This window comes from Pelodiscus sinensis, chromosome 4 (genome assembly GCF_049634645.1).
Source record: "Pelodiscus sinensis isolate JC-2024 chromosome 4, ASM4963464v1, whole genome shotgun sequence".
NCBI classification, from domain to species: domain Eukaryota; kingdom Metazoa; phylum Chordata; order Testudines; family Trionychidae; genus Pelodiscus; species Pelodiscus sinensis.
Window position 1 is genome coordinate 37,013,749 of NC_134714.1, and position 24,146 is coordinate 37,037,894.

Here is a 24,146-nt window from a genome sequence, read left to right on the forward strand (position 1 = left end):
TCTCTGTTTAACTAAATTCCTCATTTTTGTGTAATTCCCCTTTTTGAAAATAAATGCCAGGGTGCTGGACTGCTGAGGTGTTCTTCCCACCACAGTAATGTTGAATGTTATTATATTATGGTCACTATTCCCAAGTGGTCCTGTAACGTTTATTTCCTGGACCTGATCCTCGCTCCACTGAGGACTAAATCGAGAATTGCCTCTACCCTTGTGGGTTCCTGCACCAGCTGCTCCAAGAAGCAGTCATTTAAGCCATTGAGAAATTTTATCTCTGCTTCTCTTCCTGAGGTGATATGTATCCAGTCAATATGGGGGTAATTAAAATCCCCCATTATTATAGAGTTCTTTATTTTGGTAGCCTCTCTAATCTCCCTCAGCATTTCAATGTCAGTATCGCTGTCCTGGTCGGGTGGTCGGTAATATATCCCTACTGATAATTTCTTATTATTGGAGCATGGAATTACTATCCATAGCGATTCTATTGAACATGTTGATTTACTTAATATTTTTACTTCATTTGATTCTATATTATCTTTCACATACAGTGCCACTCCACCACCTACCCGGCCTGCTCTATCCTGTCGATATATTTTATATCCCGGTATGATTGTGTCCCACAGATTTTCCTCATTCCACCAGGTTTCAGTGATGCCTATTATGTCAATCTCTTCTTTTAATACGAGGTACTCTAGTTCACCCATCTTATTAGTCAGACTCCTAGCATTTGTGTAGAAGCACTTTAAAAATTTGCCACTGCTTATTTGTCTGCCCTTCCCTGATGCATTGGATTCCTTTATATGCGGTTGTTTGGCTGCTCTGGCCCATGGTTTGCCCTCTCCCCTCCTCTCTTTCTGACTACAGCTTAGAGAATCTCTATCAATGGATTCTCCTCTAAGGGTGTGTCTAGACTACAGAGTTTTGTCGACAAAAGTCCACTTTTGTCGACAAAACTATACCGGCGTCTACACTACCGCTGAGTTCTGTCGACATAACGTGTAAACCTCATTTTACGAGGCATAACACCTTCTGTCGACAGAGTTTCTGTCGACAGAAGGTGTTATTGCATGTAAACTGTCCTTTGCGTCTACATTACCATGTCGACAAAGCAGCTGAATGTAGTGTAGACGCTCTTTGTCGACAGAAGTTTTGTCGACAGTATCTGTCGACAAAACATCTGTCGACAAAAGCCTGTAGTGTAGACGTACCCTGAGAGTAGTCTCCCTCCTATTTACATGCATCTCCGCACCAATCGGCTTTCCCCCATCTCTTAGTTTAAAAACCGCTCTACAGCCTTTTTAATGTTTAGTGCCAGCAGTCTGATTCCACCCTGGTTTAGGTGGAGCCCATCCTTCCTGTATAGGCTCCCCCTCTCCCAAAAGTGTCCCCAGTTCCTAATAAATCCAAACCCCTCTTCCCTACACCATCGTCTCATCCACACATTGAGACTCTGAAGCTCTGCCTGCCTACCAGGCCCTGCGTGTGGAACTGGAAGCATTTCCGAGAATGCCACCATAGAGGTCCTGGATTTCAGTCTCTTTTCTAGCAGCCTAAATTTGGCCTCCAGGGCATCTCTCCTACCCTTCCCTACGCCATTGGTACCTACATGTACCACGACCATCGGCTCCTCCCCAGCACTACACATAAGTCTATCTAGATGCCTCGAGAGATTCTCAACCTTCGCACCAGGCAGGCAAGTGACCATACGGTTCTCCCAGTCATCACAAATCCAACTATCTATGTTTCTAACGATCGAATCACCCAATGAAGCGGGGATTTAAATATCCCCGGTTCATTAAAATAAAAATGGCCACTGCGCTGTGCCAGTTCAGTTGATTGTCAGCACAGCGTGGCAGTCAAGACACGGATCAGTCGACAGGGGAAGCCTTTGTCGACCTCTCCTGTAAACCTCATTTCACGAGGCATAAGGGAGCGGTCAACAAAGGCTTCCCTTGTAGACCAATCCGCATCTTGACTGCTGCGCTGTGCTGACAATCAGCTGAGCCGGCATAGCGTGGCAGCCATTTTTATTTTAATGAAACCGGGGATATTTAAATCCCCGCTTCATTGACTATGTCGGGTAGCCTATTTTACGTGCCTCTGCCGACAGAGACATGTAGTCTAGACATAGCCTAAGTGTTTAGAAACTGATATAGTGGAAGTTAGACAGTCTCTTAATGTGGATGGAGTTCGTCTGGTATAAAGGTGCTTATATCAATGTAAGTATCAGAGAGGTAGCTGTGTTTGTCTGTATTCTTAAAAACAATGAGTCCTGTGGCACCTAAAAGAGCAACTGATTTATTTGGTCATAAGCTTTCATGGGCACAAACTCACTTCATCGGATGCAGGACTCATCATTATATCAGCATAGGCATATAAGCTATACTCTTCCTAATCTGATAAAGAAAAATGGTGGGTATAGATCATGGGGCTGCAGCAAGTTTCAGATAAATTGATATCCCAGACTGGAGTGAATAGAATGGAACAGGGCAGATGGTCTGGCAAAGGCCTGTTTTTTTTTCTGCACACACTATTCCCTCATGCTCACGCGCGACACCGGGAACCCCAAAGGACCAATTTGCTCTCAGTGAGGAAGTGGTCTCCCCAGCTAAAAGCAATCATTTGGAAGAGTTCCAGAGGGATACCAGCACCTTGTCCAGCAGGGCTTTCCAAGGACAAGCTGAGCAATTCACTTTGGCTAAATAGCATTCACTTACACTGCGGGAATGGCTGGGTGAAATTTAATAGCCTGAGTTATGCTGGAGGTCAAATAAGATGATCATAGAGGTCCCTTCTGACCTTAAAATATATGAATCTATGGCTCTATGCTTGAAAGAATCCTCTAGATATTAGATATGGACTAACAGCCGGAACAGTGTGCAGAGAGGTAGAAAACTTACTTTTCTTTTGGCAGAAGGGAAATTTCTTTCTTTCTTTCTTTCTTTCTTTCTTTCTTTCTTTCTTTCTTTCTTTCTTTCTTTCTTTCTTTCTTTCTTTCTTTCTTTCTTTCTTTCTTTCTTTCTTTCTTTCTTTCTTTCTTTCTTTCTTTCTTTCTTTCTTTCTTTCACACAGTGTCAACTCTTTTTTTTCCCCTAAGGCAACCCATGATTTTAAAAGGTTTCTATCCTGTTTGAGTGAATTGGTTTTTATTAGATTTAGGAGTTACATAGTTTATGAGTACAAGTATGCACCATTCAAGGATCTTTACAGGACATACTGTATGGCAGAATGGAATGTGGACAAAGCCGTAAACAGTATTGGATAAACCGCTTCAAATTAGTGCAATAACTAGGCAATATTGAATCATGTGGTTCAGTTGCCTTCAAAACAGGGAGAAAAAGCAGATTTGAACTCTTCTTACTAGGCTTTTAAAAGCTAATTATAAATGGTAAAGAGCTGACTGATGTGTACTTTCACTGCAGCATACATTGTTTAGTGCCTCCTAATTTTCATGAACAGCGAACAAATGAAGGGTAGACAATGGACAGATTGTGTTTATTCTTAGGGATTAGCTTTCCAAATCAAACTATCTGTTGCCTTCCAAAAAGTGCAATTTACTAGCTTCAAAAAGTAATCTTTCAGTGAGAAAAACAAACAAAAATTGTGTCACTAAGTGGCCACACATATCCATTATTTGTGCAAACAAGGAATCTAAATTCCCCTGTAGCTCCGGCACAGTTCACTGTCGAAGACAGGACACTGGACAAAATGAACCCTGGCCTTATCACAGGCCTTATGTGCCATTATTGTGCGCGGGGACTATTACCACTTTGGGGCAATTTTTTTCCCCCACACAGAATTGTTTTCTGGTGGGGTTTTTTTTCTTCCCCTTGGAAGCCAATCAAGGGGTGTGAGACCAAGAAGAAATGAGTGCATTCGAGAGGGTAACCACAGGAAAATGTGAAATTTGCTCTTTTTGTGAGACTTCATGTTCTCATCAACAGGTGATTTGTGTTAAGTCTCTACAGAGACAAATCCCTCAGAAAAGAGGAATTATTAAATAACTCAATGGTTTTGTAAATAAAGAAACTCTGATCTCTAAGGGTGTGTCTACACAGCACCCTAAATTCAAAATAATATATGCAATTTGCGCTACGCAAATTGCATATCTTATTTTGAGTCTCTTTCAAAATAGACTACCTATGTACTTGAGTATAAGCCGACCCGAATATAAGCCGAGGCACCTAATTTTACCACAAAGAACTGGGAAAAAATATTGACTCGAGTATAAGCCTAGGGTAGGAAATGAGGCAGCTACTGGTAAATGTAAAAAATGAAGATAGATACCAATAAAATTACATGAATATTTATTTCAAAGAAAAACAATAACCTAGCTCTGTAAGTGGAAAAGGGGGTCAACCAAAACAATATGGTCTGCAGGCACGGCCACAGCTCAGCCCCCGCCACCCCCGCCCCGCAGCCCCCACGTTCCGGCCCCCTCGCCTGCCAACGAGCCCCCTCTAAACGAGCCAGCGGGGGGGGGGGGGCTGTGAGTGACCAGAGCCGGGCATCGATGGGCCAATGAGCCAGCGGGGGGGGGGGGGAGGCTGTGCGAGACCCGGGCCGGGCGTCGATGGGCCAGTGAGCCAGCGGGGGGAGCGGGTGCCGGTGCTGGCTGGATTTTACCACGGGAGGAGAGGGGAGGGGAGGGGAAGCAGGGAGCAGCGGCTGGTCCTTGTGCACCTGCCCCAGAATCGGGCCCAAGCTCGTGATCAGGGCTCCCGGGCTCTTCCAGAACAGACGCCCACGGTGCCGAGTCGGCTCCTGGCCCAGCTGTTCCCGAGCTCAGCGCTGCACCCGAGCGTCATGGTGAACGGCCCCAAACGCCCTTCCTCTCATGCGGCAAGGGCCCATGGTGCCAGGCAGGCAGGGGCTGGGGGGCCAGGAGAGCCAGGAGGGCAGGGGCTGGGGGGGACAAGGAGACAGGGACTGGGGGAGACAAGGGGACAGGGGGGCTGAGAGGGTCAGGAGGGCAGGGGCCGGAAGGGCCAGGAGGGCATGGGGAGGGGGGCCAGAGCTCCAGGCTCACGCATCTAGACCCGGCCGGCGGCAGAGACGCGCTGAGCCCGCCCGCGAGCAGGAGGCTGACTCGAGTATATGCCGAGGGGGGCATTTTTCAGCACAAAAACTGTGCTGAAAAACTCGGCTTATACTCGAGTATATACGGTATTTCGAAATAATGGGCACATATCTAAGATGCAGGGTAGCTATTTCGGGATACCTCGGTATCCTGAAATATCTCCGCTGTGTAGACATACCGTAAGAGTACATATTCACTGTTAAGTGAGCCTGAACTCTTACCTCGGTGGTGCATGAAACTCCCTCATCCACGCATACATACCAGAGTTAGTAATGCTTTCAGCCTGACCAAGGTGGCATGGCTAGAGCTATGAGTTAGATTCCTGGTTCTGCTTTTGGTGAGGCCGGTAACTTACCCACCTTGCAATGAGGATGTATGCTAAACCATTTGAGTGCTGATAGTCCTCCAGTGCTTTCTCACAATTCCTCCCATATCCCAGAAGGGCAGACAAGTTATCCCACAATTCATTGGACAGAATCATAGAATGGTTCAGCTCAGTGGAGCACACAGAAACATAGAGTATGCCCCCGTTAAGTCCTAGTGACATAAAAGTGATTGAAGAATCAGTAAAAATGTGATAACACAGATACAGCTCTGTACTATGGCTAGGATCCGATTTGGCTGCTGGTCACATGGGCTAACTCTGCACTGAAGTCATACCCTGAGGTAAAGCAGTACAAAGCAAAAGTCCCTACCATCTGGTTACTAACTGTTTATCTGTCCTAAATATGTTTAAGTTACCAATCCCAATATTATTTAGACATCCAATGGGTTATTACACTTCAGTCAGTACCAGACCAGTCAAAAGATTACTGTAAAAACTGATACATAGTCTGGGACCCAAACAGCAGAGATTTTACTACCCATGGTGAAATCCTGACACATTTTAAATTTTCATACCACACAAAACAAGAACAAACCAAAATTCAAATGCAAAATTCAAAAGATCACTAATTCCCTTTATTCACAAATATAAAAGCCTACGAATAAAAACATAATGAGAGCTTTTGGGATCCTCTCAATAGTTTATTGCCAATTTGGGACAATCTCAAAAGGATGTGATTTTTCAGAGGCTGGATGCTCAGAAGTTCCTGAAAATTCACCCTCTTTCATTTATCTCAAGTGATGAAGGGGGGAAGGAAAAAGGGGAATTCTTCAAATCAGTAGTCACTTTTGAAAACAGTGAGCCACATTTGCTAAGTGCCTTTCTTTGAGAAAACATTTGTCTCCCCTCCCAAACAAGGCCCAGAGTAACATGACGCTTAGTGCCTATTGAACAGTTCTGAACACCTTTGCGGGTCCTTGATAAATGGTAGGTTTGAGAACTTAATGCTGATCTTCTGGAAGTTAATACAAAACTCCCAAAGGCCTGTGCAACATGGGTCTTTATCGGACCTTAACTTAAAGATTATACATGAGCCACTTTACCTAGCAATCACTGAAATTCAATCATCTCTGAGTGGATATGTGGTAACTGCTCAATGGCACAAAGTAACACTGTGCAAAACTACCAAGACAAAATTTTCACTGTAATTTCAATAGAATCTATTCTTCATTTTCTATGTAGGCCAGATGTAATTTTACATTTTAGTATTGCAATTTAGGGTTTGCTGATGATAATCAGGCATAACATAAAAAAGAAAGGAAAAAAATCCAAACACCAATTGAGTTTTTGGTTCAGATAGTGGTTTGTTTATAAAGCTATAATGACTTCCACATTTTCAGTTTCATCTGGGGAGCTCCACACCATTACAGTTAGCTCTGGGTGGACTATTTCATGTTTGTAGAGCAGAAAGAAACCATGTCTACAGATTGCTTTTCTTCTAAAGCCTTTTGTCCCACGAGGGCAACAAACTGGCTTTTTGCACTGTTAAAAATGATAAGCAGCATAATTTCTCACCAATTATAAATAACTGCAAATGCCTGTGCAGATTTCATTCTGCACTACCTCAAGAGACATACTATATCCTAACAGCCAGAACTAATAGTCTTTCTGTTGAGTACAAATCTGGCTCTTTTTGGTGATCCATATCCACTATTATATGAGCAAGGATGGGAAAACATCCTCTTGCTCACTCCCTCTCTTTCTTCATCTCCTACTTTACAATATGTTACATTTTTGCCCACTCATAGTAGTTTTTAAAACTTTGGAGCTTTTTGGTATGCACACTTATGAGAGATTCACCTCAGTGGTACCCTTTTAGGTACCAATGGGCACTGCTCACTTTCTCCAGCACGTAGACTCTACTGGCCCATTGCTCCCTCTTGTGTCTCTGGTGCTTTAGCTCTTAGGTTAAGGCACACTTGAGTTCCACTCCTTCTGGGGTATTAAAGTCCAAAAATAAAGGAATACAATGAACCCAGGGTTGTTCAAGGCTTCTTTAGCAGAATCCAGCCATCTTTTCAGGGCTTGTCTACATACAGCCAGTCTTTGTACTTAGTCCTCCTGAGCCTTTTTATTTCATCCAATGAGGCTCGTTCAAGCAGCAAATTATTAGAGATGGTTGGCTGAAACTAGCCCCATGCCACACAGCTGCATCCATGACACTCTCACTCAGGAACCCCTCATTCCTTCTCACAAGGTTCCTAGAGAAGCTTCTGTGATGAGACACCTTCCTATGACAAGCCACCAATACAGAGTCTGGGATCATGGAACCACACAGCAGTGCTGCACACAGCAAGAGGTTGCACTCAGGCACCATTCCCTACCAATGAAGCACAGCAGTGCTGAGGACACTGACTTTGTGTTGGGGAACCTGCCGGGGAAGGGAAACCCATTAGCACTCTCTCCAGCAAGTGGCATCTGCCGCTCACACACACACACCTCTCCCAACACCGCCACCCCACTTCCAGTGAGCAGGGATAGAAGTTTGCTGTCTGTGGAACATCATGAGTTCTGGACCCAATGTGTGTAGAACAGAGTAGGAAGACGAGCCACCATATTCCTCCTCATCCTGCAGGCTCCTGGCCTGGCTGGCACCTTCCCATGCCTGCTTGTCCCCAGGCGGAGGTTTAGTGAGGCTCCCCAGGGATTTCTGATTCCAGGTTGGTAAGTGCCGGCTGTCTAGGCAACATATGGCTTTGCTCGAAGCACATTGCCATCGTCTGAACTGAAACCTTTGGTGTTGGCTCAGAGTTTGGGGCTAGGCTTCATTCACAGTGTCTCTTGGGATGACTGCCCTTGTAACTTTTCATCATAGCTGGACCAGCTGCAAGCTTAGCACATTCCCCACCTCCCACACCACCTACACGATTTCACAGGATCCGCAGATGGAAGAGAACCTAGGAGGACCTTGTGTGTGAGCGGATGGCCTGCCTGAAGTCCCTCATCTGGAGGCTCAAAGAAGAGGCACCAGGAGTGGGCCATTGACCAGGGGCAAAGGAAAGCCACCTGGGACCAGCTGCTGAGCCAGCACAAAGCCATGTGCTCCACCCTCAACTTGGTAATGGAGCACATGGCCTCATGCTTGGAGTAGGCCACCAGCCACTTGCCCACCCCTCCCTATGGCATCCCCTCCTCTAGCCCCACTCCCCAGGGCCATAGAACACAAGGTGGTGGGACCTCTCGGGCAGCCAAAGCTTCCTGAGTAATCAGAGGCAATCCTGTCCCCATCTCTGAGCCCTTCTTCCCCATCCTCCTCCCTCCCCCATTCCAGGTTATTTCCCCTATTCCTTTCTTGTTGAATAACCTCCTAATAAAAAGTCACTTTTTTCACAGAAGAAGGGGCTTTTTATGTGCTCTGTATGGGAGGGGGGAAGGTAGAAAGGGAGGGCAGGGGAATGGAGGAGAGGGGGAGAAAATGCGGACAGAGGGAAAGCAGGGTCCCCTTATGGAGAGGCATGGAGGAGACTTTCACAGCTGCCCTTGGACAAAACTCTCCTTAAGGCCTCCCTGATGAGCCCAGTCCCTAGATGTGCTCTCCATATGGCACTGTGTCCAGCTGCTCATATGCCCTGGCCAACCATTTCACCTCTACCCCTCACTCTGGCAGAAAATTCTCCCTCTTGCTCTCTCACAGGTTGTGAAGCACACAGCAGGCTGCCACCACAAAGAGGATGTTGAGCTCGCTGAGGTCTAGATAGGAGAAGAGACTCCGGAACCTCCACTTTAAACAGTTGAATGCACTCTCTACCACCATGTGGTACCTGCTCAGCCTGGCATTGAAGTGTTCCTTGTTGGGGTCCAGGCCACCCATGTAGAGCTTCATGAACCAAGAGAGCAAGGAGTAGACTGTGTCTCCCAGGATGCAGATGGGCACGTCCACCTCGCTGACTCTGAAGGTGCAGTCAGGGAAAAAAGTGCTGGTGTCCATCTTTTGGAAGAGACATGAGTACTGGAAGATGTGGGCACCATGTGCCTTCCCCAACCAGCTGATGCTTATGTCACTGAAGCATTGCTTGTGATCCACAAGCCTCTTTAGTACCATAGAGAAGTTCCCCTTTCTGTTTATGTTGTTCAAAGCATGGTGGTCAGAGGCCAGGACGGGGATGTGTGTACCCATGGCAGCAAAGTCATCCACAATGGTGTCCACATTGCCCAGAGTGGCAACCCTCCATAACAGCATGTGGTTGATGGCTTTGGCTATCCCCAGAAGCATGGCTCTGAGTATGGATTTCCCCACACCAAACTGGGGAAGACAGAGATGTATGGCAGGCTTCTGCAGGGGAATGGTGATGTGCTTCTGCATAGGGATGGCAGGTCTTAGTCGGATGTTCTGTTGCCTGAGCGCAGGGATGAGCCACTCGCAGACCTCAAGGAATGTGGCCTTATGCATGCAGAAGTTCTTCAGCCACTAGTGGACTGGTCCTGCCACTCCAAAGTGGTGTCCCACCGCCAGAAGTGATGTTCCACAGTGTCCAGGGGACTGAAGGGCATGCAGAGCAGCAGGAGCTCCAGGACTTGGGTGATCAGGGCCTGCAGTCCAGGATGATCCTCATCCTGCTGCAGCAGTTTGGAAGTACTGCGCAACGAGGTGCAGCACGAGGCCCATGAGCCTGGCACTGCTTTGCAGTAGCTCTGGCTCAATGCGATGCATGCTGTGGTGTCCACAAGAGCATACTGAGTCTGTTTTGTATCACGTGAGGGGGGAGGCAGTGGAGGAATGGTGTATGAGACGTGACAGTCAAGAGGAGCCTCTGAAAGCATGCTTCACTGCTTGCCTGACCAAGCAGCCACAGGAAGTACCCTCCCTCCTGATGCCCTCCCCAGAATGCTTCTGGGGGCTGTAAATCTGAGGCAGGCTCCAATCAGTGTGGACATGTTATTTCAAAATAATTCTGACTAATTGTGATACTCCCCCATAGTGGGTTCATGCTATTTTGATTCTGGTAAATCGGGAGTTATTTCAAATTTAGTTATTTCAGAATATTTTCCTAGTGTAGACATACCCTTAGGGTAGAAGGAGAGCTATGGTCATTTTGTGGATAGCCACAAACTGAGCTAGGCTTTCTCCTTTGAACTCCACTCTCCACTACTACATCTGCTATCAATGGTAATAGAGGCCAGCCTGATCCTCATTAACTTTCACCTTACTAGTGTGCAGCCTGTATGTCCCATCAAAGCTCTACAACAAATATCATTTTTACAGGATTTGAGCCCTTTTCCTGCCTATGCACATAAAAGAATAGTCAGCAGAGATTCTGCTGTTTTTTCTGAATGAACATTTCTTAGAAATCATAGAGCCGATTCTGCAACACTTACTTTGCACGTTGTATAGTAACTTCCTCTGCAGGTATCCCTATTGCCACTTTGGAATTGAATGTGGCAGCCGCAGAACAATGCCCTGCAACAAGGACAGAAGATGAAGAAGAAAGTTGCATGCACTAAAACCTGCAGACTGTATTTAGCCAGATTTTTCCTGGTCTATACGATGAACATTCTTCATTTTTTCAAACGGGTCATAAGAACTTTAATATATCTGGGAAAATTGTAGCTGTATGAATCTTAACATCACAGTGTCCCTAGCACCAACCTGAGAACCTGAGATGTAGCCTGAATTCTGCCACCTACTGAACAACTGGTACATGCTCCTTTTCTTAATTTGTGCTAATAGAACAATATTTTGGAAACACTACATCTTTTTTAAAAGATACATTTCAATATTTATTCATCAATAAACATTTTAGTCAAAAGCAATCTACCACAAAAGATAGCTAAACAATTGACCTATTGCTGGCATATGTAGTAGAATAATAATGGAAACATTATTTAACACACTCTTTTGTCCATTTCTTTGCCACTGGAAAGAGTGCTGATCTTCTTGTTTTCAGCCTTGGTGCAAGAATGTTTCTGAGGATGTCCCTGTCTCGAATGTGTAATAGCAGCATTCAAATTATTGGCCAAGCAACTTCATAATATTAAATGATTATGTGGTTTGTTAAATAATAAAATACAATTTAGAGCTGACTAGGAAGGACGGCAATAAGTATGTACTCTATTGTTCTGAAAATTGTAAGTTCAGGGACTTACCGCTTCAGTGAAGAATAACATGGGCATGGAACCAAGTTCACATTAACATAAACTCTATTAGAGAAGTATTTTCTGGCTTCTAAACAATATACATACCATACCAAACACATGGACATTGGAACCAAAATATGCATCCTGCTGAATGTTCTCAACTCCCCCACACTAATTTAAGATGTGAGGGAATTCCAGGTGAGGGTGGAAGGAATTTTCAGAATTGTACGGCTTCAATGAAGGCTGTAATCAAAAACATTTTTTCTGACTAGTATAAATAACGGCTACGTTCTTATATAATTAAGATCTGCCTGTTGTTATGGGTTGAGCTAAACTGAATGTCCTCTCTTTATAACATGTCTGTTTTTTTGGTAACTCTCAAATTCATAGGTAGCTCAGGTTTGCCCATTAAATTGCATTTTCTCCTACTGTATTTAGAACTAATAAGCCATATTAAAAATTAAAAGGAGAAACTCTGCAATTCCTCCAGCTGACCTCACACCTTTCTCGTTTTCTGGTTCTTGTATGGCCTTCTCCTTGTTGTGGTCCACTGTTTTTAATGGTACCTACCAAACAGTAGCATGTTTGGGGCCTTCATTAAGTACTTTGTTGAGCCCTGAAAAATCTTTGGTTAAGAGGTGTTAAGGAAGGTGTTACTATGCAAAACACTCAGGGTATTTGGTAAGTACACTGCAATTAGCTACTTTCTTGCTTGAATCTGAAATACAGCATTGGATTTTGGATGAACCTTGGTGCTCATTCTGATTTACTATTCTGTAACATTTTAGAATACCTCGTATCCCTTATGGGCTCTGTTTCATTTCATCACCAGTCATGACTGATGAGCCCAGAGTCTGTGCCACAGCTTCAGGGAGAACAATCTAAACCCTATCTGAATGGTGTCAAATTACCCAGCTCTAAACCAGACATTCTTCCTCAGATGTAATTAATGAAGGTTTCTCTCATCCAGGGCTCCCACAGGGATTCTGTTTACAAACAAGAAGAGCAATGTATTGCAGCTTCCTTGCTCTCCCTTCTGGCTGCCAATTCTTCTTCTCAGACAGGCTCAGCCGTCCCAGTCTCAGTTTCTTTTCATTGTTCTGTGAACATCATTGAAGGGGTCTTAAATGAAATCTTTAAGATGAAGAAAGTTAGTTCCAGCTCCTATACTTCCATCTTGTTTGAGGCCAGCTCACAAGCCGGGCCTGAACCAAGAAGGACCAGAAAAAGAGGTTAGTGATTAAAGAAGAATGTTAATGTAAAACTATAATAGGTAGCGGGACACATGGGCAGAAGCAAGTGAGAGCTGGTACATTTGAGTGTGAGATGAAGACTGAGGAAGAGAAAGGAAAGACACAACCTGTTGTAGTTGGATGCATCTTGCAGAGCCTTTAATGGTTCATCTGTCTGTGACAAATATGGGCCAGAATCAAATTTGCATCTTTATGCAGGCCCAAGCCCTGGTGCAGGGCGGGGCAGGCTAACAAACACACAATAAGTAGTCTTTTAGCCAGCCCAGGCCCTAGTGCAAAGCAGGCCAGGCATACAAACAATGGTTTACAAGTTCACGTAGGCCCAGGCCCTGGTGCAGTGTGGGGCAAAAAACAGTTTAAAGGCTCAGTGCTCTCTGCAGGCCAAGTAGCTGTTTATCCATCCAAGCCCTTGGTCAGTGCAGGGCAACAAGCAAACAGTATAACTAGTTAACCAGTTTAAAGTTAAGGCCTGTCTGCGGGTGGAGCAGAGGTTGGGTCCCCTTGCTGGTGGAGAGCCGAGAAGCACAGGGGTTTTATCCCCACAAGGAGAAACCTGCCACCCAGGGTGAGGGATAACAGGGGGGTACAGAGCTACCCACTCCACTGAGTCCCATACCAGAGCCCTAACCATGGCAGCAGGAGGCTGCCACAGGATCAGCAGGGATCCTGTCCATAACACGACAGCCAGGTAACTGGGTCAGCAGGGATCTTGGCCACAACACACTGCCCAGTTGACCTCCATCTCGTCAGCCGACCCAGTGTTGGTGATCCCTGGGCATCTTCCTACTTCCTCCTGGGGGCCTACCTGGCTCAGCCTCTGCTCCTCGGGGGCAGCTGTGGATGATGGCACAGGCAGAGTGTCCATGGGCTCTGGGTCCAGATCAGTCATGGTCCAGGTGGTGCAAGCCAATCTCCTGCACCTAGCAGCAGCCATGGCAGTCCTGTCCAGTTCCATGGGCTTGACAGAAGCCCAGGTTGCCCAACCCAGTCTCCTGGGCCCAGCAGAGACCCTGGTGGCTCAGGACAGTTCTCCCTTCTTAGGCAGTTTAGCTGGGCCTTCCTGATCGGGTGCTAGGGCCAAGTGTCTGGCTGGCTCGGCTGCTGGACTCCAACTGAACTCTGAGCTCCTCATTTTATACTTCTGGCCCCACCTTTTTGCTTCCTGTGGGTGGGGCTTGGTTGCTCTAGCATCTCTCACCAAGGGGTCTTAGGGAGCATTTCCTCTTCCGAATTAGTGGGAGGCCAAGCTGACACACTACACAGGGGTTCTCAAATTTCATTGAACCCATGACTCCTCCTTCTGACAATAAAAATTACTTCACAAAGCCAGGAGAGGGGACTGAAGTCTGAGTCTTCCTTAGCTCCACTACCCCAGGCGGGGGAAGGGGTCACCAAACCCCATGTTCTACCACTCTGAGCAGGGTAGCCAAAGCTGAAACTTCAAGGACTTCAGCCCCAGGCCAGGGACTTGCAACTTGAGTCTTAGTGCTCAAGTTGGAAGTCCTCAAACTTTGACCTTGGGAATGGGAATCAGGCTTCAGCCCTAGACCCCAACAAGTCTAAGCCAGCCCTGGGCACCCTGTTTAATGGTGGTCATTACCCATTTTGGGGTCCCAATGCACAGCTTAAGAACAACTGATCTAGATGTATGGCTATATCATTTGCAAGTATTTAATATTCAGAATTATAACAAAATATTCACAAACATTGTTTAAAGATGATACTCATCCTAAAGGGTTTTCACTTGCAGTGCTGCAAGGATTTCATTGAGATAAGGCTAAATTGTGCCTTGTGTGAGTGCACAAGAAATGGAAAAGACATAAAAGAGCTTTCTTCTTCATTGCCCTGAAAAAGCTCACTTCTGAGCTCAAACACAACAGAATCACAGACAGTCCTAGTCCTCTGTGCTGGTTGGGAATTTGCAACCCAAATGTTTGTTTGTTTTTGTCCCCTCACTGGAAAATACTGATTCTTTGAAAGCAAAACTGGTTGCAGAAAAGCAGCAGTGTTGATGTATCTTCTGATAATCACTGGTGGAGTGGGAAAATGATTCCCAGCCCAGCTTTGCTTTCATTCATCTGAATGCTAGCACTGTACCAGATTACTACCATTAGTCAACACAAAGAGCTGTTCTACTCTATGGCATTATGTCAACATATGCCATGTTAGGTCAAATTTATAATGTGTGTGTCCACACTAACAAGCCTTTTCCATTGATCTCAAAGTCCTGTAAAATCCATGCCTGTATTCAATGTCAGCAGGAAGAGTAGCATTAGAGTCGACCTTCCTGGGTTGTATTTAAGATAGTATAGACAGAGCTCTGGGTAAATTGATGGGATTGGCCTCCAGGACATATCCCAGAGTGCTCCTTTGTGAACACTCTGGGCAGCACTTTCAACTCCAATGCACTTCAGCCAGGTACACAGGAAAAGCACCGGGAACATGGGGCATACAGGTAACAGTGGATCTGATTGTTGGTTGGGGAGAAGAGTCTGTGCAGGCACAACTCTGAGCCAGCAAAAGAAATGGTGATATCTATGCCAAAATTGCACTGGGCATGATGTGAAATGGTTACAGCAGGGACACCCAGCAGTGCCACATAAAAATAAAGATGCTGAGACAAAGTATCACAAGACAAGGGAGGTGAACAGCAGCTCTGACACTGAGCCACAGACATGCTACTGCTCTGAGCGGCTGCAGGCCATTCTAGGGGGGGATACCATCAATATCCAAATTAGTTGGATAGCTCCCAGGAGTCCCAGGCAGCTTCGGGCAACCACAACGAGGACATTGTTGATGAGAAAGAGAGGGGTTAAATGCAACTGTGTTTCATCTTTCATCTGAGGTAAACAGCTGTCATATAGTGGTAGGCACTGCAACTATGTAAAGAGCACTTCCTGGAAAAGCCTGTTATTTGCCTGGGGATGGACTGGGAATCTCCAGAGATATCTCTGTGAAACTCTCCTGGAGGTACTCTGAAATCCTTTGCTGAAGGTTTCTGGGGAGCACTGCCTCAGATCAATGTGGTAGGACATTTTCCCATGCCATGCCAGTATTAAGTGATCTGGCATCATTGCAACACCCAGCACTCTCCCCATTGCAACAACCTCTCCCTTTCTGACTCTGTTACCCTCAGGAGACTGATACTGCACAGGGTTATATAGGTTAAATGGTAGCTGCTTCTTCAGGGCTAGCACTTATGTAATCCACCTACTGTTTGTAGATCCCCACCAAAAAAATGTCTCCAGGTGTGCCCTGTTATCACTAGGTTGGAAAGGATCATTCTAGACCACAGCCTGCAGGTTCAGAATGAGGATAGTTCCAGACTGACTGTACAAATTCTGTCCCTCTCCACCCTGAACCCAGTGCCACTATAGAAAAAAACACATTAACAAACACTCAAGTGACATCCTTGTTGCTGAGGGAAAGTGTGTGTGTGTGTGTGTGTGGGGGGGGGGGGTTACAGTTTGTAGCCATCAATCAAATATGTTTAATGATCAGCAACAAAAGATCCCCTCTTTCTCTCCCTTTCCCTCCCCCCCCCCAAATCTCTCTTTTGTGCTGACCATACTTGGCTACAAACTGAATTCTGCTGCCCAGTGCTCTGCTGTGTGTTGTATTTCACTTGTAGGCGCTGCTTTTAAAAGACAAAATTTGACCTTGTACCTAAAGGCAATGAATTTATTCCTGTGAAGTGTTTCATTCATTGTAAGACTTCACCTTGTGTTTAACAATGTATGTTCTGTCAAGCTACCCTTGTGGTTATTTTTCCTTGCAGCTGGATCTTTTCTGTGGGTGCATCCTGCATAAAGGCTGTCCTATAGTAAAAGGAAAAACAGAAAAGAGAAAACATATTCTCTGATCTGATGCATTCTTTTGTCCAGCTCAATACATGGATTTTTACTTACAATGTCAGAGAGGCTGAGGAGCAGGAAAGGCAGCTAGACCTTAGAGTCTTGCTGCACCCAATGACGAATCAGATGCCCTCCTGAAAAAAATTCCATATCCTTTTCTCCCAGACATGTAAGAATGTGTGGTGGAGAGGGAGCTCTGGTATTATTTGTACTCAACTCCAGGGGACAGTTCAAAAAGCAGAAGCCTGTTCACAGCTTTGATGGCTACTCAGTGCAATTGTAAGCTACAGGTCCTTGTTGTCCTCCCCCATCCCATGTTATCAAGCCATTAGACCCAGTTTATCATTACTATTTGTTTGTGTCTCTGCTCAGTGTTTGTTAGCAGAATAAAATGCATGGATTGAGGACTACAGGCTCTTTATTCACTCTATACACTGTGGTTTGTGTGGTTTTAGTTTATCAGGGCAGCATATGCAAAAAGGGGGGCAGCTTAGTTTTCAAAGATTCATGGAGATGAAGTGCACCTTGATGAGCTCTTCTTATTGCCCCAGGGTCTGACTTCTTAAAAGTGGCAGCCAGGCAATCTGCCCACACTAATGCCAACGGAAACTTCTTCCCCTCAGCTTCACAGATATGACACACACAGCAAGCAGCAACAACAAGGGGGATATTACTTTCTCTGAGGTCTAATCTAGTGAGTAAACTGTGCCAACACACTCTCAAATGCCCAAAAGCACATTCTACCATCATTCCACTCTTGCTCTGCCTATGGATGAACTGCACTTTACTACTGCCCAGGCTGTCTGTGTATGGCTTCATAAGCCATGGGCAAAAAGTAGGCTGGGTCTCCAAGGATAACTATTGACATTTCAATGTCATCCCTGGTAATATTCCAGTCTGGGAAGAAAGTTTCTTCTTGAAGCTTTCAGAAGAGACCAGAGTACCTAAAGATGTGCATGTCATTCATCTTTCCACATTGATGTCAGGAAAATGGCCCTTGTGATCCACTAGTGCTTGCAACATCACCGAGGGTATGTCTAGACTACATGGCTCCAGCGACGGAGCCATGTAAACTAGGTTACCCAGCATAGACAATGAAGCAGGGATTTAAATCATTTAAATAATCCCCGCTTCATTAAAATAAACATGGCCGCCATGCTGTGCCGATGATCAGCTGATCCAGCACAGCACAGTAGTCTAGACGAGTATCTGTCGACTGGGGAAGCCTTTGCTGACCGATCCTGTAAATCTTGTTTCACGAGGCATAAGGGATCGGTTGGCAAAGGCTTCCCCAGTGACAGATCCGCGTCTAGACTGTTGTACTGTGCCGGATCAGCTGATCGTCGGCACAGCGCGGTGGTCATGTTTATTTTAATGAAGCAGGGATTATTTAAATTCCTGCTTCATTGTCTATGCCGGGTAAACTAGTTTACATGGCTCCATCGACAAAGCCATGTAGTTTAGACATACCCTGAGACGTAACCCCTGCAGTTTGTATAACCTGTGCAAGGTGGTCTGGTGGTACAATAGGGATGTGCATTCCATCTCTCACCTCACCACAATTAGGAAACCTCGTTGTAGCAAAGCCATCCACTATGTCCTGCATATTTTTCAGAGTCACTACCCTTCCTAACAGAAGGGTATTGGTTGCCTTGGCTACTTGGATTATAACAGCCCCTATGCTAGATTTACATTCTATGAATTAATTGTCATCTGACCAGTAGCAGTTTAGTATTGCAAAAAGTTCCACAGGACTACCACCATATGCTTTTTAACTGTCAGAGCTGGTCTGATTTTAGGATTGCTGCACTTCTGGGCTGGTGAAAGCAATCTGAAAAGTTCTATGAAAGTGGTCCTGTGTATTCAAAAGTCCTGGAGCCATTGGTCATAGTAATGCAGCTATGAGACAATCTGGTACCATCACTAGTGCTTGTTTCCCAGACCCAGAAGTGGCATTTCAACATGCCCAACCGCCACCACCATATGCCAATTGTTCCATTTAATGGCTTCCAGCAGATCTGTTAGCATCACATCACATTCTTCCATGCAGTTGCTCCTGGTTACACTCTGGAAATAATGCAGGAAAATGTATAAGGTGTTTGCGATGTTCACAAGAGTGTACATCTGAGGGGGGCCCATGCTTGCTATGCTATGGTATCTGTACAGGTAACCAAGGGTATGTCTACATTAGCTCGTTAGTTCGAGCTAGGTAGGCAAATGAGGGCAACCGGAGTTGCAAATGAAGCCCGGGATTTAAATATCCCGGGCTTCATTTGCATGTTCCCAGGCGCTGCCATTTTAAAATCCCCTTTAGTCCGAACTAACTGCCTGCGGCTAGACACGGCAGTTAAACGTTAATTCAAACTAACTCCTTAGTTCGAATTAACTGTTACTCCACTAAGGACTTAGTTCGAATTAATGTTTAACTGCCGCGTCTAGCCGCGGGCAGTTAGTTCGGACTAAGGGGGATTTAAAAATGGCAGTGCCCGGGAACATGCAAATGAAGCCCGGGATATTTAAATCCCAGGCTTCATTTGCAACTCTGGTTGCCCTCATTTGCTTACCTAACTCAAAGTAATGAGCTAGTGTAGACATACCCCAAGGCTTAGACAAAATGTGCCAAAATGATTGTTTGCCATTGCTTTCTGGTACAGAGTGAGGAAGGAGGCAAGTGCATCATGGGAGGCTGATGACATGAACCCAGAATTATTTCAAAAATGTTTTTGCCCCATCTGACATAGGGAGTTTAATCCAGAATTCCAATCAGCAGTAGGAAGTGTGGGATGACTACCCACAGTGTATTGCTTCATGAATCAATGCATGCCCTGGATGAACTTTGCTGCCTTATTGTGCATAGAGGAGACATGCAGCATAGACATTTTGAAATCAGAGGCTAAATGTACATTCAATTTTGTAATGTAGATATACCCACAAAGTGCAGGAGTACCATGGATTTTGTCTTTCTAAAGAATGAGAGGTCCTGGTAGACTCCATGGGACATGGCAGCTTCACAGAACCCAAAATTGGGACTATGGTGCCTAAATGTCAGTTTTTTTTCCTTTGTAGGGAAATACCATCATCTCCGTTATACAAAGGGCAATCACTCCGGGAATGGTTTTCTTACTCAGTGACTGGAAGATGTTCATCCCCATGTAGTTTCAGGCATTCTTTCTGCATAGTACTAAGCTCACCATCATCATTCAATAAACAGTACAGCCAATATTGTCATCATAAATATTAATGCGGAATTAAGGGTCAGACATTACTTGCTTACTAGAACTTGCAGTCTCTGCAGGCCACACCTCCTGGAGTTTAAAGTGACTAGAGCACATTTCACAGAATTCTGAGGGCCGTGCTTTCACACTCCCTTCCCTCCTGTGCTCAAATGTAGACTACACAGCTCTCATCACACTCACAATCCCATGTTACTACTTCTATGCACATTTTGCCATTGCTTTCCCCATTAATGCTGATGTTTGTGTGTCACCTTAAGCCCCAAATTCCCTTTCTTTCCCCCTCTGGCCTTCAGTGACCTCAGAAAATGATACTTGTGGTGTTACAATTTTGGTTTGTTACCATTCAAATAGATTGTAATGGCTTCGAAATTGGCTACATCAGTTAGTGAAACAGACAGGAAGAAATAAGCTGTTTACAGACTATGTAGCTTGTATCTAGACAGAAATCTTTAGATAATCAGTGATAGAAAGGAAACATGTAGAAGATGTGTATGGCCGGTAAATATAAATGTGCTTGTAACATTGCATAAGCTCTTTTGTTACAGCTATGTGAACTAGCAGGGAGGTATTCCATTTAAGATTTAATGGCAGGTGGATGAAAATTTGATGCAACATGTCAGGAGAGGGACTCAGCATGAAAATGTCAAGGAGAGCCAAGTATTGTAAGAATCATCTAGATTTCACATAATCTAGCAACAAAAAGGTTCCTACAAGCCAACTCCCCATGTTATTGGGCAATTCAGAGAATACAGAACGCTGTGCACGGGCCACACCTTTGCCAAATACAAATCAGAAGAACGTCTGTTTCATTCATTAAATACCCTGTCAGGAAGATAACCAGGAACAGGCTAAAAAGAAAACTACAGCCTTAGAATTAAGTGCATTCTTTCATGAGGTGGAGGCTAACTAACAATGAGATTCCATTAATCCATATGTGAGATTAGAGGAGTGGCAAAGAAGAGAACTATTAATCTCTAAAGAGACTCTCCTTACTCAGGGTTACTATTACACCTTGAGGCATATGACAAGACAGCAACGATGTTGAATACATTAAAGACCTAGGTTTTCCATTTCATTCAGAATTTCCTGAAAATGGTTTAATTGTGGAAAACAAAACAAAGAAAAAAGATCCCTTCCTCTCACTCAAATTTAAGATATTCACGGTTTGTTTCCTCTGAATAGAGAACTACTTTTCCTCTAAAACTGGTCCAGTTCAAAGGGGAAAAAGGCAAATATTTCAAAATTTCATTTGGACAAAAATCTCTTTAGATCAAAATGATATAATAATTTGCCTACCGCCTGATGTGAAATGGCTATTTAATGTGTTAACAACAGAGTTGTTGTTAACTGTGCTAAATCCTGCTGGAAAGGGATAACAAGTGGAGTTCCGCAAGGGTCTGTTTTGGGACCCGTACTGTTCAATATCTTCATCATTGATGTATATTGGGATAGAGAGTACGCTTATTAAGTTTGCAGATGATACCAAACTGGGTGGGGTTGCAACTTCTTTGGAGGATAGGGACATAATTCAAAATGACCTTAGCAAGTTAGAGAAATGGTCAGAGGTAAACAGGATGAAGTTTAATAAAGAGAAATGCAAAGTGCTCCACTTAGGAAGGAACAATCAGTTCCATACATACAAGATGGGAAGCGACTGTCTAGGAAGGAGCATGGCGGAAAGGGATCTAGGGGTCATAGTGGACCACAAGTTGAATATGAGTCAACAGTGTGATGCTGTTGCAAAAAAAGCAAATATGATTCTAGGTTGTATCAACAGGTGTGTTGTAAGCAAAACTCGTGAAGTCATTCTGCCGCTCTACTCTGCAGTAGTTAGGCCTCAGCTGGAGTACTGTGTCCAGTTCTGAGGGCCACATTTCAAGAAAGATGTGGAGAAATTGGAAAGGGTACAGAGAAGAGCGACAAGAATGATTAAAGGTCTAGAGAACATGACCTATGAAGCCAGGCTTCATGAACTAGGCTTGTTTAGTTTGGAAAAAAGAAGGTTAAGGGGGGACATGATAGCGGTTTTCAAATATCTAAGAGGGTGTCACAAGGAGGAAGGAGAAAATTTGTTCCTCTTGGTTTCTGAGGACAGGACAAGGAGTAATGGGCTTAAAGTGCAGCAAGGGAGGTTTAGATTGGACATTAGGAAAAAATTCCTAACTGTCAGGGTGGTCAAATATTGAAATAAATTGCCAAGGGAGGTGGTGGAATCTCCCTCTCTGGAGATATTTAAGAACAGGTTAGATAGACATCTGTCAGGGATGGTGTAGAGGGAGCTTGGTCGTGCTTTGAGGGCGGGGGGCTGGACTCGATGACCTCTTGAGGTCCCTTCCAGTCCTATAATTCTATATGTAGGTTGAAAAATGGCCCACAATGAAATAATGAATGATGCAAACAAAAAACTGCAAAAAATCTTCATCCTTTTTGTACAGCTTCTGTTTACACCTGAATATCTCTCTCTTTTACACACAGGGAAAGAGAAATTATAAGAGTCATTAAATCACTATGATGATGTTAAGTTTAGATTGGCTCACCTTGTTGTTGTCTGGGTCATTATGTTTATTTCTGAGGCCTGTGCCCTTCTGTTTATGGATATGTTATTCCCTTTTGTGGATAAACTCTCTGGCCAGCCATCATTATGCCGGGCTTTATTCAAGTGTTTTGTGTTTTTTTGACTTGTTGATGAAATGCTGTTGCTCCATAATGGTCTGTTTTCCTATTACCTGCTTTCTCTGTTGTGCTATTGATGGCGTTCACAACAGTTATTTGAGATCAGAGCCTTCAACTTTGGAATGGCCAGATTCTCATTGCTGCAGCAGATGTTGATTTGAGTCTTAATTGATGTTTGTATTAATTGATACTTATTGCTGGCCTACACAAATGTCTCTACAGTTAGGGATACTTCTCATTCTGATCAATTGAAAGGGAAGAACTTGGGATTTAATTCTTCTTCTACTGACATCAATAGGAGTTTTTCCATTCTGTTGGAGCATGATCATACCTATAGTCCAGGCATTCTAGAAGAATGTGTTAGCATTTCATTTTTTTCTATGTTAAAAACCAAATGATTTACACAGGTGATGGATGTGTTGTAATTAAAGATTTGCCATATTATTTAGTACCACTTTGGAGAAATGCTACCCAAGTGCTTTCAGCAAGCTCTAAGTTTTTAAGATTATTATTTGAGTAAAAGGTGTTCATTAAATATCTTTTGGCACAGGTTCTTGGATTGAATATGAGTGTAATGCAGTTAGACTCTCAGCCTGCTACAGCTAGCTACCCACCAATGGGTTCTGGAACATTTTTTATAACGGGGATATTGAAGTCACTGAACAAAACTCTAAACCCTGCATATGATGGAAACCACTTCAAGCCAAGGGGACTCTGACACGGCCAACACCTCTAGTTCCAGCGCATGTGGAGCTACCTGCTTTTATTTCATTGTTAGGAAAAAAAATGTGTTAAGGCCCTATAGTTAGGTCTGTGTAGAAATCAACAGTTTGGGGTCAGAGGGATGAACGTTTTCACTGGGTGGGAGTCATATTGTGGCTCCAGGCCTGCAGTTCAACTTTAAATTCTCAATTTTAAACAAACCAAAAAGCTTCAAGTGAAACTGACTTCAGAGTTTCAATTTCCACCTAATTGTACATCAAAACTAGAAGAAATGGCAAGTTTCCTGTTTTTGATGCTGTCATAAATTAGTCTGGATTTAGCCTAGATAGGAACCTGAGTTGACTCCATATTTTACTCCATCCCCAAGGTTTTTTTTAATAAAATAAAATAACCTGTTTCTTTGAACAGATTTTGCTACAGGGCAAAGGAAATAAAGTGAAATTCATCCTGAGACATAACCCAGTCAAATCCTATGCACTTCTTAAATCTCATGTCAGCCGACTGCTTGGCACGGAGATTCATTCATTGTGAATAACTTTATTTCATGGAGCTCCTCTGTTAATTTAATTTCACATAATGAATCTTGGTGCCTAGGTGCTATTGAGGTAGTTGTTCATTGTTTCACTTAAAATGCTTCTGTAAAGATCATTGTCCTGCCCATGTTCAACCATGTTCCCTTCACTAGATTCCTCTTCTCCCTCACACCAAACACAAGCTACTAGTTATCATTTTCAAGGCTCGTCATGGCTTATTTGCCACTTTACTTCTCATCACTCATTCACCACTGAAGGTGTGTCTAGACTACAGAGTTTTGTCGACAAAAGTGGACTTTTGTCAACAAAACTATACCTGCATCTACACTACCACTGA

The 24,146-nt window shown here is 44.3% G+C and overlaps 1 long non-coding RNA gene across 1 annotated transcript in view; it reads right to left on the bottom strand.

The window, feature by feature from the left end:
* LOC142828970 (uncharacterized) overlaps positions 1–24,146 on the bottom strand; it is a 64,124-nt gene that overhangs the window by 13,225 nt on the left and 26,753 nt on the right. Inside the window, exon 2 of the long non-coding RNA XR_012903159.1 lies at positions 10,779–10,860. This is a non-coding gene — a long non-coding RNA (uncharacterized LOC142828970). The remainder of the gene's footprint in view (positions 1–10,778; positions 10,861–24,146) is intronic.